The sequence below is a fragment of the Heterocephalus glaber genome, unplaced genomic scaffold, assembly GCF_053883595.1.
Source record: "Heterocephalus glaber isolate CG9 unplaced genomic scaffold, H.glaber_assembly_v1.0 deba00001586, whole genome shotgun sequence".
In the NCBI taxonomy this organism is placed as follows: domain Eukaryota; kingdom Metazoa; phylum Chordata; class Mammalia; order Rodentia; family Bathyergidae; genus Heterocephalus; species Heterocephalus glaber.
The window spans coordinates 8,225,632-8,241,399 of NW_028258364.1; the positions used below are offsets into that span (position 1 = coordinate 8,225,632).

Genomic DNA, 15,768 nt, shown 5'->3' on the forward strand with positions numbered 1-15,768 from the left:
GTTTTAGTTACTTTTTTCTCATTGCTGAGATGAAATACCCAACACCCAAAGATAAAGGAAGAAAAGTTTATTTAGTTCACAGATTGTAGAAGTTTCAGTCCATAATCTGCTGGCTCCAAGACAGATTGGCATGGCAGACAGGCACCACGAGGAGAAACACTTCATGTTGGGCAGAAGATAACAAAGCAAGCAAGCAAGGGGACAAGACAAGCTTCTTTCAGTCCCTTACACTGTATCCAGGTTAATGGGATTAGATCAGTGCCAAACCAATCAGTGGACTGATTTAATAATCACTCACCTTAATCCTAGCACCGTTAATCCTAGCATTGCACCATGAATCAATCATATACTCTATATTCAGCAACCTTTGAAAAAGCCCTGAGATTGGAATGTCATGGCTTCCAGGCAGGAGGAAGCTTCCAGGTAGGTGTGCCACAGCTCTTAGCCCAGAGGAGACCTCCAGATTGGAGCACCACAGCTCCCAGGCAGGAGGAGGCTTCCAGGTAGGAGTGCAATGGCTCCCAGCCCAGAGGAGGCATCCAGATCATTGCGCCATGGCTTTCAAGCAGGAGGAGGATTCTGGGTAGGCCTGTGGCAGCTCCCAGCAGAGGAGGTGAGCCGCACAACCCCGCCTCCTCACATCAAAATGAGAAGACAGGTAAACAAGCCACAGAGCCAGACTTCCAGGTCACCTACAACAACCCCAAAGGGAAACGAGATGGAACAATCGGATACTCAACCACCTGGACTCCTTGAACTAGCAACAAAAGAGGATCTGGAAAAAATGAAATCAGAAATAATTTCTCACATAACAGCAAAGATTGTGCCCATAGTGCAAGACATGATAAATAAATCTACAGAGGATATAGACAAAAAAATAGAGGAGCTGAGGAACATGATAGAATGCCAACATAGGAAACAAATGGAATCCATAAAACAGATACAAACAGATTTCCAGGAGATTAAAAACTCCATTGAAAGTCTATGCAGCAGAATGAGCCAATATGAAGACAGAATTTCAGATATAGAAGATGAGATTGCAATTAGTGACTAGGAAAAGAAAAAATTCTTTAAAATTTTAAGGGACCAAGAGAAATCAATCCAGCAGCTGCTAGATAATGCAAAGAAGAATAACATAAGATTGATTGGAGTCAATGAAGAAACAGGAGAGAGTGCAGATGACATAAAAAAAAAACTGTTTACAGAAGTGATGGCAGAAAATTTCCCAAGTAGGGGAAAAGAATTTGACATACACACAAGCAAGGCATATAGGACTCCAACTAGCCTTGTTCAAAAGAAAAAACTACACATAGGCATATAATTGTTAAGATTCCAGAAACCAAACAGAAGAACAAAATTCTACAAGCAGTTAGAGAAAAGAAAAAAATCACATACAAAGGAAAGCCCATCAGAATCACAGCAGACTTCTCAATGCAAACCCTCAAGGCAAGAACAGCTTGGAGTGATGTGCTTCAAGCCCTAAAGGAAAACAACCTCCAGCCCAGATTGATGTACCCTGCAAAACTATCTTTCAAAATTGATGGTGAAATAAGATACTTTCATGACAAAGAACATCTTAGGAACTTCATGAATACCAAACCAGCACTCCAAAAAATTTTAGAAAATACCCTAGGAAAAGACAAAGAGGATCACAAACCCAGGAAACCCAGCAGAGTGAATCCGTTGGGTGTGACAAGTTAAATGCAAAGGGGGAGAATCCAACAAAAAGAAAAAGTCATGACAAGACTTTTAAAACTTTTAACTTCATCTCCCTAATGAGTATATAATTCAATCTTATTATTGTACTGATTAGTATTTTTCTGATTCTAGAGTTGCACACCATTCCTTGTGCTATGCTGGCTGTTTATCATATTCTTATGTCTACATTTTAATTGGGTTGTCTATTAATGAGCTCTAAGAATTCTTTATGTATTCTGGTCATAGGTTATATGCATTGTAAATATGGTCTGTTTAAGGACTACTTTTCATTTTAATGATGTCATTTAAAGTTCTAAATTTTGATGGAATCTCATTTATCAATTTTTTTCTTTTATACATCATGTCTTTTGTATCCTAGGTAGTTCTTGCCTACCCTGAATTCATAAATATTTTCCCTTATAATTCTTAAAGTTTTCTACTTTTAGGCTTTCTTATTTAGATTCATAGATCCCTTCAAGTTATTTTCATGTATGGAAATAAAGGGTTGAGGTTAATTTTTTATATATGGATACTAGGTGTTCTAGTGCCATTTGCTGAAAACACTATCTCTTCCTCGGCTCTTGAATTGAGTTCATATTCTATAAAATGCTAATGTTAAATAATCTTTCAAAACTCAGTGGACCATATATGTGTGGTTCTATTTCTAAATTTTCTGTTTTATTCCAATGATCTATATGTCTTTCCTTACACAAACACTGCCTTGATTACTGTAGCTTTAGAAGAATTCTTAAAATTGGGTACTAAACGTCTTCCAACACTGTTTTTGTTTTTGTTTTTAACTTTTCTAGGTCCTTTGTACTCCTACCTAACTTTTAAATTTCAATATCCAATTCTTCATTTATAGCAAGTTTACACAGACCTGAATTTTTATATATACCTTATGTTTTCTAATCCTGCTAAATTCAGGTACAGGTTCTAGGGGCTCCTAGAGATTTCTTAGTATTTTCTATGTAGATGATCATTTCATCTACATATAAAATTTTACTTCTACCTTGCCAATCCTATCCTAGTTGTGTCATTTTATTGCCAGACTATTTTGGTGGGGACTAGGTTTCAAAGTTTAATGGACAGATAAAGAGTAAGCATATCTGCCCTTGTTCCCCACCTTAAGGAGAAAGCATTGTATCTTCTCCATTCATATAAGGCATTCTCACTGGAAGTATGGAGTACATGTCTTTAATCTGTTGAGAAGGTTCTGTTCTACTTCTAGTCTCCTGATAGCTTTTACCATGAACAGCTCTAGAACGTAGTCCAATACTTTTTCTCCAACTACTGACAGGATCATATGGCTTTTTCCTTTCCTCTGTTAAAATGATGACTTTTGGGGGTGGATCTTCCAATGCTGAACCAACACTGCCATCCCTATAAAAAAATCACTTTCTACATACTGCCAGATCTGACTTCTAATAGTTTGTTTTGTTAAACAAATTTCTATCTATGTTGATACTTTTTTCTTCTATTATCTTTATCCAGTTTTAGGATTAACACAATGTTGATTTCCTAAAATGAGGAGAGAAGTGTTCCTTCTTTTCTGCTTTAATTGTTTGATATAATTTATCATTCAGAATGTTTATGAGCTTGTTGTTGTCATATAGGTAGGTTTTCAAGCTAGGAATATGCTTTCTTTAATAGGTGCTATTCAAATTTTATATTTCCTCCAGAGTTAGTTTCATTAATTTCTCTTCCAAGGTACTTCTTAGAAGTTGTCAAATTTATTTCAAAACAGATTTTTCTAATATGCTTTCTATACCCTTTTAAATTCTGTAAAATCTGTGGTAATGTCTCCTAGATCTTAATATTGTAATTTTAAAAAATGTATAAGTGATATTGTGTAACAGGAAGAAGAGGTCTACAAGAGCAGAGGAATTGGGAGGGGTAGGGGAAGGGAAAAAAGGGAAAGTAAAAAATACTAGAAGAGGAAAAAAATGGAAACAAGGTATTTGCAAATAGGGAAGGGTGGGGGGGGTGAAGGGATGGCAAAGGAGGGGAAAAAAAATAAGAACCAAGATACTCATATAATGGTACGAGATCCCAATGATGAATGTAACTCTATTTTATACCTAAAATGTACCAATAAAGTTAATGGGGAAATAAAAGATACTGGCAAACAGAATGCAGAAGATCATCAAGAATCATATACCCTGATCAAGTGGGATTCATCCCCAGGATGCAGGGATGGTTTAATATATGCAAATCAATCAATGTAATACACTATATCAATAGAGCCAGGGACTAAAACCTTATCATCATCTCTATAGATGCAGAAAAAGCATTTGACAAAATCCAACATGCATTTATGATAAAACCCTCCAAAAAATTGGAATAGATGGTCTCTACCTCAAACTGATAAAAGCCATCTATGAAAAACCAACAGCCAATATCATACGAAATGGTCAAAAACTGAAATCCTTCACACTAAAATCAGAAACAAGACAAGGATGTCCACTGTCACCACTCCTGTTCAATAGAATTTTGGAAACATGAGCCACAGCAATTACACAAGAGAAAGAAATTAAGGGAATAAAGATAGGAAATAAAGAAGTCAAATTGTCATTATTTGCAGATGGCATGATACTCTATATAGAAGACCCCAAGAACTCCACCAAAGTCTTCTAGACTTAATAACCAAATTCAGTCAAGTAGCTGGATACAAGTTCCAATAGCTTTCCCCTACACAAACAACAGACTCACTGAGAGATAAATAGGGCAAACAATTCCTTTCATAATAGCATCAAAAAAACTGAAATACCTAGGAATCAACCCAACAAAAGAAATCAAGGACCTCTTCTCTGAAAACTATAGCACTTTGAAAAGAGAGATTGAAGACAATATCAGAAAATGGAAAGACATCCCTTGCTCCTGGGTAGGAAGGATCAACATAGTGAAAATGGTCATGCTTCCAAAATTCCTATATAGATTCAATGCAATCCCAAATGAAATCCCAGTGGCATACTTCATAGACCTTGAGAAAACAATCCAAAAATTCATTTGGAAAAAGAAGAGACCCAGAATAGCAAAAGCAATTCTAGGTAGTGGAGACATGGCAGCGGGTATTATAACCCCCAACTTGAAATTATACTACAAAGCTACTGTGATAAAAACAGCATGGTACTGGCAAAGAAACAGACGTGAAGACCAGTGGAACAGATTAGAAGATGCAGAAACAACTCCAGACACACTCATCACCTCCTCTTTGACAAATGAGCCAAACACCCTCGTTGGAGGAAAGGTAGTCTCTTTAATAAATAGTTCTGGAGAAATTGGGTTTCAACTTGCCAAAGACTAAAACTAGACCTGTATCTCTCACCATGCACTCAACTAAAATCAAAATGGATTAAAGACCTAAATATTAAAACAGAAATGCTGAACCTGCTGGAACAGAGGTTAGGTAGAACTCTTGAAGACATTGGTGTAGGAAAAGATTTTATGAACAAAACCTCAGTTGCCCATGAACTAGCACACACAATCAACAAGTGGGATCTCTTCTTACTGAAAAGCTTCTGCAAAACAAGAGAAACCACCAGCAGTGTGAAGAGACAACCCACAATGTGGGAAAAAATTTTTACCAGCGGTCCCTTAGATAAAGGTCTAGTATCTCAAATCTATAAAGAACTTAAAAAAAATCAGACCTCTCAAATTTAAAGACTCAATCCAAAAATGGGCATCAGAAATGAACAGACATTTCTCACACAAAGAAGTAGACATGGCAAATAAACATATGAAAAAATGTTCAACATCACTAGACATTCCAGAAATGCAAATGCAAACAATGCTGCGATTCCACCTCACCCCAGAAAGAATGGCTATCATGAAATCAACCAACAACAAATGCTGGCGGGGCTGTGGGGAAAGAAGAACATTGCGCCACTGCTGGTGGGAGTGTAGACTGGTGCAATCATTGTGGAAATCAATATGGAGATACCTCAAAGAACTAGGACTGGAAGTCCCATTTGACCCAGGTATTCCCCTGCTGGGTATCTTCCCCAAAGAATTAAAAGAATCATACCACAGTGATATATGTGCACCCATGTTCATAGCTGCACAGTTTGTAATAGCTAAAACTTGGAGACAGCCGAAATGCCCATCAACTGGAGACTGGATCAAGAAAATGTGGGGTTTTTTATAAAATAGAGTACTATTCAGCCATCAAAAATGAGAAATTAGAGACATTTATTGCTAAATGGATGCACATTGAGGCAATAGTCTTAAGTGGACTAACCAGGACAAACATGTAAATACCAAATAGTTTCTCTCTTGTGAGAAACTGAAAGTGTAAATAAGGACTAAAAGGTATAATAGATAATGTGAAATAGGAAGGAAAGGTGCAAAGGGGAGGGGGATGTGGGAATGGTAGGAGAAAGGAAAGAAGGGAATGGAATTTATATGAGAAAATGAAAAAAATGGAAACAAAGCCTTTGTAAACAGGGAGGCATGGAGGTGTTGAAGGGAGGGCAGGGGAAGGGGGAAAAAAAGTAAGGACCAAGAGAGTATGTAAAGGTGCATATCCCCAATGATGAATGTCATTATTTTGTACACCCAAAATGTACCAATAAAAGGATATGAAAAAAAAAAAAGAAAAAGCCCCACCTATGAGCACATGAGGCTTTGAGGGTACATTTAGACACAAACCATAACAATCTGCCTATTTTGTAAGTAGTAAAATAAGGAAAATTTTAGTGAAAATTCAAGAACTTAAATGAGTTGATCATCTTGCATCATTACTTTCTGGACACCACTCAAGATATGAAATCATTGCTCATTTGAACCCTAATTGGTATCCTTTTTTTGTAGTTTTGGAAGAATTCAGCAGGCAGATCACCTTCTCACCTTCCTATCTGAAATTTCTCCATATTACAAGATCTCTGGTAAGGTAGTAGATAAGAAAATTTATGACTTATTGTAATATATTTCACAACAACTAGAAAGATAAACACAATTTAATTAGTAGTTACACCTCTGCCATCTTACAATTTTCAATTTGAGCTAATTTCTCCCAGAAAGCAGAATATATTGAAACTTCTTGCTATGGTTTGGATACGTGATCCCCAGAGGCCCATTTGGTAAAGGTGTGGTCATCAACCAGTGGTGTAATCGGAAGGTGGTGGAACATCTAAGAGGTGGGCCCAAGACAGGGAAGTAGGTCACTGAGGTCATGCCTTGAAGGGGATAGTGAAAACCCAAACCTTTCCTCTTCCCCTCTGTTTCCTAGCTGCCATGTAGAATGAAGCTTCCTCAGCCACATGTTCCCTGCCATAAGAAACTACCTCACTACCAAAGGCAACATGGCCTAGGGAATATGGACTGAAATCTCTGAAACCACAAGCCAAAATAAACCTTTTCTTCTTATACATTGATTGTCTTGAATATTTTGTTACAGTGACCGAAAGCTAACACATTTGTATTCCATATCAGCTCTACAGATCTATAAATTTAATTCCTAGACAGTTAGGAACCCAGAGCTCTGAAATATTTGGAATGAATTGGAGTTGGGTGCCCTTGACCCACACACAGTTAGTGACATAAATTACATGATTTGCTGAGGAAAAAATAGGAAAAAAATGGCCTGAAGAACCAAGGATAGAGTTTGAAGTGCCAAAAGAAAAGAATAGGCATTCAATAATAATAATTAAAATAGTAAATTTTATTTACTCAATGCTTACTCTAGGTCTTCTCAGTACTATACACATATTTAAACCCCAGAGAATGACACTGGATTCTACAAACACATCCCTTAATTTTCTGCTATAAATTTTTACTTTAGTGTTATATCAGCTGGCTGTGTGTCTCAGTATTTTTTCCTGAGGGATACAGGAAGCAATCTTTGTGTTTTCCCACTTGGTATGATGAACTGCAAAGTGTGTGCACCTGTGCAAAACTGTCAAACCAGAATTTTCACCCACATAAAGCTCTGCTTAATAGGGACTGTGTATATTTACCTGAGCATCACACAGAGTATAATGCATCCACAGCACTCTAGGAATTTGTTTTTTGAAAGTTTTCTTTTGATTTTTCTGGTAGAAGTAGCCCAATTCAGTGTAATGGCAAATGAAAAATTAGATTTGCAAATTTTCAAGGAGGTCAAAAGTGAATCATCAGATTACTCATGTATGGATGAGGAAGATGATCCATTATGGTAAAATACATATTTTCATAATGGAAGAGTGGTATGAGTGTATAGTAGTGATGACTTTGATGTTGGCCATATGAGCCAAAGTTCCTGTGACAGTGAAATGGACAAGAATCAACTGCTATAGATATAAGGAGTGATCTCCTTTATTCAGATAACAAAGAAAACAGCAATGTGAGTGCAGATTTAACTAGTTGAAATGTTGCAAAATTGTCACACAATCAAATGGAATGATCCAATGTTAGAACTAGGTCTGAAAATATGGTGAGGACTTTAGCAGGGGTGAAATCTATTAGACAGAATGCCAGCACTGCCATTGGATGTTGGAAATTGTAACAGGTGAAATGTTACAAGATGTTGTAAAATACACAAAGGCTGAAATACAAGTAAGATGCTCTGTATGCACCAATAGCCATATTAAAAAATATATTCATTATGGCACTTCACTAACTGAACTGAAAGAATTGATATGTCCAGTGTACTTAGCTCGGCTTTCTCATGGTAATCACAGAAATGTAAAGGATTTAAGGAAAAGTGATGGATGTGGGCTTGAGATTTGCAGAATAACAATGACCCTGAGGAGATTTGGTTTCCTCCAAAATTGCCTGAGGTTTGATGACAAAACCCACTAAGAAATAAAAAGAAGGATAACTTGGCTGTTATCCAGTCACTGTTTGACAGATTTGTGAGGAACTGCCAAGCAATTTATGTAGCATCCGAATACATGACCATTGATGAGCACCTCCCAAGCATTTCATGGCCACTGTAGCTTCAGGGAGTACATGCCAAAAAAATCTTCAAAATATGGCCAAAAATATGTATGCCTTTTTAGATGTGAAGACTTATTATGCTTTCAATTTAGAAATTTATCCTGGAACTCAGCCACCAGGTCCTTATTTGTATAGTAATAAACTGAATAACTCTGTGAACAGACTTGTTGCTCCCATCTCCCAAACTAATCAGAATGTGGCATTTGACAATTTGTTTACCAGTTTCCAATTGATGTTGCATTCACCAACAGAGAACAGATCGACAAGCATAGGAACTGTATGCAGGAACAAAGCAGAAATTCCAAATGAAATGTTGTAATTTCAAAACAGAGAATTGTATAGTACAATCTTTGGACTTCAGAGACATTTATATTGGCCTCATATATGGCAAAGAAAAAAAACCAAACTGGTACTGCTGATGTCATCATTGCACCATGATGGACATATTGATAGAGAAACCTCAACAAAATGGAAGCCTGAGCTAGAAACTTTCTACAACAAAAACAAAGGCAACAAAGGCAGAGCAGATGTTGTTGATGAGTTATTCAGCAACTATGATGTCACTCAAAACACAAATCATTGGCCAATCGTTGTGTTTTACTGAATCCTAAACGTATGGCATAAATAGTTTGATAATTTACAAAGAAAATGGCAAGTGAAAATACCATAGAGAAATTTTCTTAGAGGATTGGGACTGAAGCTCATAAGAAATCATTCACAACAGAGGAAAAACACAATTTTTCTGCCCAGGGAACTATGCAAAAAATTGCAGACCACACTGGTGAGCTGACAGGTGAACAAGCAGGCCCAGCATCACAAAGACTTACTATAACAAGAAAATCAAAAAGATGTCAACTGTCTCATACAAGAAAGGACAGGAAAACAAAACATACATGTTATCACTGTAAGCAATACTTGTACATAGAACATGCAATTTTCATGTGTGAAGACTGCCTTGGGTATGACAATTGAAGCAACAATTATTTTTGTTGTAGAGGTCTGTTGATATTTTCATTATAGTTCACATAGGTTTTTTATTTCTGATGTTATGTTTTAGGTTTTGTAAGCAAATAAACAGCTGATATGAAAATGTTGATGTTTATTCTAAATGCACAATACATATTAAGAATTTAGTATTTTATTTTATTAATATTTTATGTTCCTGTTAACTGCACATTGTATAATATAATAAGAACCTACTAACAAAACATAAAGATCATCAAGATGTCAAGTATATTCTGCAAAAAGGCCAGGAAAGTAAAACACATATGCTGTCAGTATAAGCGATACGTTCATGTGGAACGGGTTGTTGTCATGTGTGAAGACTGCCCTAGGTGTGATAATTGAAGTAAAGACTTTCTTTTGTGCAGTGCTATTGGTATTTTCATTATAGTTCACATAAGCTTTTATTTCTGATGTTCTTTTTCAGATTTTGTACACCAAAAACCAGTCAATGTTAATTTTTTTTCCTGGTACCAGGGATCAAACTCAGGACTTTGCACCTACCAGACAGGTGTGGCACCACTGAGGTACATTCTCGGCCCAATGTTAAAATTTTGATGCTTTTTTATAAATATTCAATAAATATTTAAAATGCAATACTTTTGTGTTAGTTACATTTCTCTTGTTGCTGAGACAAAATACTCAGCACCAAAGTTAAAAGGAAAGGAGTTTATTTGGCTTACAGTTCATAGAGGTTTCAGTTGGTAGTCAGTTGGCTCCAAGACAGGGATGACAAACAAGCCTCACAGAGGAGAAACAACATGGCACTGACAAGGTAGCAAAGGCAACAAGAAGGATGTAACAGCATCTTTCTGCCCCTTTTATCTTATTTAGACGACTGGAATTAGGTTGGTGCCAAACTAACCACTCATATGTAGTGGTTTAGTAATCACATGCTCTTAACCCCAACATCACACATTCCAGACTCAACTGCTTCTGAAAAAGAAAGTCCCACCTCATCCACATGAGGCCTTGGGGGAACATCCAAACACAAACCATAACAACTTTATATATATTTTTTCCACTCATTGGAAAAAATTATGTTAAAAAATTATGTTAACCACTCATTGTTTAATATAATAAAACTCATAAAGTTAAATGAATTAAAATTAATTAATCAGTAGAAATATTCTAAAGAATAATCATAGGTTTGACATACCCATATTTATGCACCTTTATGACAGAAAATGTGTTATGCCCCTCAGGTTAATCTAACAAACTCATGAGGGTTTAATTTTTATGGCACATTAGATATAAAATAGACAGCTATAATAAAGAAAGGCAAAGAGCAATGACTCAGACAAGGCAAAGATGATTTCTTTTTCAGGTGTCATTTTTGGATAGGTAATAGCCTCTATTTCATGAGGTTGTCCAGGGACACTGTGGTGGGCTAGCTCTGCCTATCTCAACTGTGGTTACTATTTCTGTGTCTAGTATGACTGCTGAATTTTTCACCATGATCAAACCCACTCAAGGTAGAAAACAGGAAGTTCAGGGAAAGCAGTGGGTCTCTCAGAAGTGCACAGGAAGTTGCACACACCAGTTTCTGTAAACAAGCATGGTCTGGAGAGTCACTGAGGTGTTATTACATACAGTATTTATTAACAGGGTCGCTGTGGATTGTAATGTATGGGAAATGCATGGTTGAGATCATTGCCATTTATCTGTGTATCTTGGGTAAAATACTGATCCTTCCTGAACCTTTGTTTCTTTATATGTAAAATTTTAAATTTAAGTGACATCATTTGCAAGATCCCCTACAGATCCACATTTTATAGTTTTCTTTTAAAATAATTGTATATAGCTTTGTGCAGTGGCAGTATTGTACCCAATGAGGTTTATCCGAGGTGCAATTATTGCTAATTAAAATTATTAGATATAAAATAAATCTGATAACATGTCAAAATTAATATTTAGAAAAATAAACATTTATGCAGTGTGTCACAAAATGAAACTTGGAGATGCTACTGCCCCTTTTAATTTTTACCATTATATATATATATATATCACATTATTCAAAATGAATATCATGTAGCATTAATGCTATAAAATACTCTGAGAAAAGTCTCTATGATATTTTAATTAGAATACTTTTGGTTATATGTTAAAAGAAGAAAATAGATAAAGGAAAGGGGAAAATATTTATGAGGAATATAGAATATCATATAGAGTTTTAAAATGTGACTGAGCTCAGAAGCAGCTAAACACTAGAACTCAAAAGCTCTTAGTCCTAATTCTCTCTTTTCCTCCCTTCTCCATTCTTTTCTTCCCTGGTAAAAACCAGCCTTCTTTCACTTCCACAAAGTAGAAGGCTACCAACAGCTCCTCAGTGTTATAGTTTATCCACAATTAGTCATGGAAATAAATTTGACACAATTCTCTTTCATCCTTACATTTAAAAATCCTGGGGCAAAGACTCAGGCAAAACAGAAGAAGGCAGGTTCACGTTATAACATTCTCCCTCTCTGCAAACAAGAAGTCACTCCTAGTGGAAGTTATGGGACGTGAGCTCATGGAGATGTACTACACAAATTTAGAAAATGCTGCTTTAGTAGGATTTATTAAAAGTAAAGCTCTGAAAATCCTAAAGTTAATTGTTTAAAATCATCTTCTTCAATAAATTTTATTAAATATTAAATAAAATATATATTCTCACAAGCACAAGGTCCCGAGTTCGGTCCCCGGTACCAAAAAAAAAGAAAAAGAAAAAGAAAAAGATATATATTTACATATATAATATATTTGAATAGAGAAAAATAACACATTTGAAAAGTCTTTCCAGGAAATTAATGTGTCCCTTAGTCTAATGGTGAACATAAATATTAACATTATCAAATGGCTTGTATGGTTCCATAGTAACACTCTATGTACCTCAGAAACCCAAGAAAAGAGAATTAGTTTTTCAAAAACTTTGATATTTATGAAAAATAAGAGAACATACAATATTCATGTGCTTTAAAGTGTTAACATTTTGATAAACAACTAGTTCACATAAGCAATAAGGTTAGAAAAAAGTAAGCTCTCTCATGTAAATTTCTGCTATGGGAGGATATCCTCTTTGGATTGGGACAGCATTTACCTACAAACCAGTCATGGTAAAGCATAGCCTCTTCCCAAAATATCATGGAGGAAAGTACAGTATAATAAATGGCACATTATTGGTACTTAATCAGATCACTGCTGGCAGCAATTTTAAAAGAAGAAAGAAGTAATCATTTCTGGGTTGGGCATAAAGAAGAAAAGCCTTAGTAGATGAGTGAGACTTTATCAGGAAACACTAGAGGTGCTTCCATGTTGAAATTCTAAGATTAGGAGAAAGCATATAAAAAATATAAAAGTAAAATCTTAGCATGTACCTTGACATAGTGAAATTATATAAATAAATCATGAGCCACAGTATATGTCTGAAAGTAATAGCAAGTAAGTGGTAGAAAGAAATGTATCAATTTCAGCTCTTAAATGCTAATTTTAGGATTTGAGCTTCATTTTAAGAAAGTAGGGAACCTGATACATAGTTTTATGTCTGCTTTGTTTTTTGCTTTGATTTTTGGCAAGAAAGTATTTTGGTCCAGGTGCTATTTCAAGAAATTTAATGTGCCAGTAATGTATTGAAAAAGGTAGGATGTATAGGCAATAGAAAAACAGTCTTCTCTTAATGTGGCAGATTGTGTTTTTCAGAGATGGCTACAATATACTCCACCCTTCCTACAATGTAACATTGGCCTTCCACCCGTCAGCTTCTAGAATCCATATATTCTAGTCCTCAAACCACAGTGGATTTTTGTGACTGCCTTATCTAATAGAGTACAGCAGATTTGATGGTATGTGACTCCTAAATTAAACCATAAAAACCCCAAGCATTTCTGTCTTGCTTTTTTGATGTAGTAGCTCCTGAAGTCCAATTGCCGTGTTGTGAAATCCAAAATACTGCAATCTGAGAGACCATATGAAAAGGGCAAAGTGTAGGGATTCTAGTAGACAACCCTACTAATGTCTCAGCCAACACCCAGCACTGATTTCCACACATGGGATGCCTTCAAATAGCCCCAGATCCCAGCCACAAGAACATTTTCACTCTTCAAGTCTTCCCAGCTGAGAATGCAAACACTATAAACTAGAAACAAATTTATCTTCTGCACAACTGCATTGAACTAGCCCTTCCCTGGGCTAAGAGAAAGTCCCACTGAAAGACGGAGCTATGAACCATCACCTTGGGAAACAGAGTGAACTCCAGAATCCACCGCAGCTTTCTTCTTGAACCACTTAGATTGACTCCTTCTCATAGCAAGTTTACCTACCTACACAGCAATTCCACTAAGTCTTTTTTGGTCTTGTTTTCTGAAGAAACTTAGAAATATTAGTGGGATGCACTTAAAAGATACTTCTGTTCCATTTACTTATGAGGTCAAAACTGTTAGTCAGCATCCCCTTTCCACTGCCCATTCTAGATTCGTCTTGTCATTGTCTAATACCTTTAATTCCGCTAGCAAACATATTCTCTGACTTCCAAAGAGTGAATGCATGGAAAAAACTTTTTCTCTGTGTCTAAAATGCAGAATGCTCCATATTCTCCTCAACATTTCCACTGAGATTTTAGAAGCATGGACTAGGCATATTATCCAGGAAAATTACCTAGACATTCAATCTGTAGGTCTGAATCCCTAATTAACATGATATTATCAGGCCACAGCTAGAGTGAGGATGAAGAAGTGCACAAATGAACATTCTGAACTTCAAAAGTATTCTTTCTAGGACATGTTGACTAATTGCAAACCTTAGCTCTTTCTAATGATCACAGTCAGTTATCCTCTGCCAGGATGATGACTTCATTATTGCCTACTCACTCTGCCAGAAGGAACCTGAAGTGATCAGGTGCTCTATCAAGCATTGAATTTCTTTCTTTGGAGTGGACAAGATTGGATGACTTGTTTTCTACTTTGTTGGGAATGTCACAGGATACTCAAGTCTGTTATATTCCTAAAAATTCACTAATGTAACTTCTTGAATCTTCATCCCTTTCCTTATGCCTTACCAAGCCTTCCAACGTATTCTCTTCTACTTATCTATTTGATTCAATCATATAATCAATATAGTAGACTAATAAGATATTCTGTGGAGTGCCAAGATAGTTCAGTTCCTTTGGATTATAATGTGGAAAAGAATAGAAGACTTAATATTTCCCTGGGGAAAGGTTAGAAATGCGTGCTGCTGTCTATGAGTCCAAACTATCTCTGATCTTCCTTCCTAATCTTCATGACATTGGGAAAGTCAGTGCACTTCACTTTTCTTTTTTAAAGATAAAGATAAAAATAGTATCTATTTCTTAAATTGCTCTAAACCTTAACAGAAGTTCATAGGTGTAAAATATCTATGTCATGGCTTTGATAAAGAATAAGTTTTCAATAAATATTAACTTAGAATATTAGATAGCAAACATGTCACAGTCCTTTATTATCTTATTAATAAACATGTTTGCTGTTTAAATTTACAGAAAAGTTAAAGCAACTGATGACATTCTAAAGAGAATTTCACTCTCTTTGACCTAAGTAAAATAAAGGACTTTGAATAGAAGAGTGCTGGGCTTTTTTAATACTCATGAAGCTCAAGAGCATGTCCTATAACCACTCATACACACTCAGCAGGCCACTCACCTTTTCATCCAGTAGGCCACTGCAATTCTTGGACCTTTTAAAGAAATGCTTTCTAAGAGCACTAATCATTCCTAGCATATTTCACACTCGGTCTACTGAGACTTCTATGCTCAATAGGTAGTTATACAAACTGACAATTTTGAAGTAACTAGGTTTAAGAACTCCTAATAATTATCCAGTAATGTTTTTATCAAATGCATTTGGCAAGTTGAATCTCTACTACATATGTTACCTAGGCCATAGAAATTAAGTGACCAGCCTGTAACACAAATGCAGGACACTGTCTTTCTTGGTTACTACTGGTATAACTGCTAAAGTAGAGCCAGTCACTTCTTAGTTTCCTGTCCTAAGTATGGCACAAAAAAGGCTTACAAAAATCTGTCCAATACTTACTCAGAAGAGGATGTCATCTAAAGGAAAGGTAGTACTGTGTTGTTTGGTTAAGTCCCTACTGCTAGAACTAGGAATGAATTCTTGGCAAAGTTGACCACTATTGCCT

The 15,768-nt window shown here is 36.0% G+C and overlaps 1 pseudogene; it reads left to right on the forward strand.

The window, feature by feature from the left end:
- Positions 1-11,420: 11,420 nt before the first annotated feature.
- Positions 11,421-11,551, forward strand: LOC147823403 (U4 spliceosomal RNA; annotated as a pseudogene).
- Positions 11,552-15,768: the final 4,217 nt, after the last annotated feature.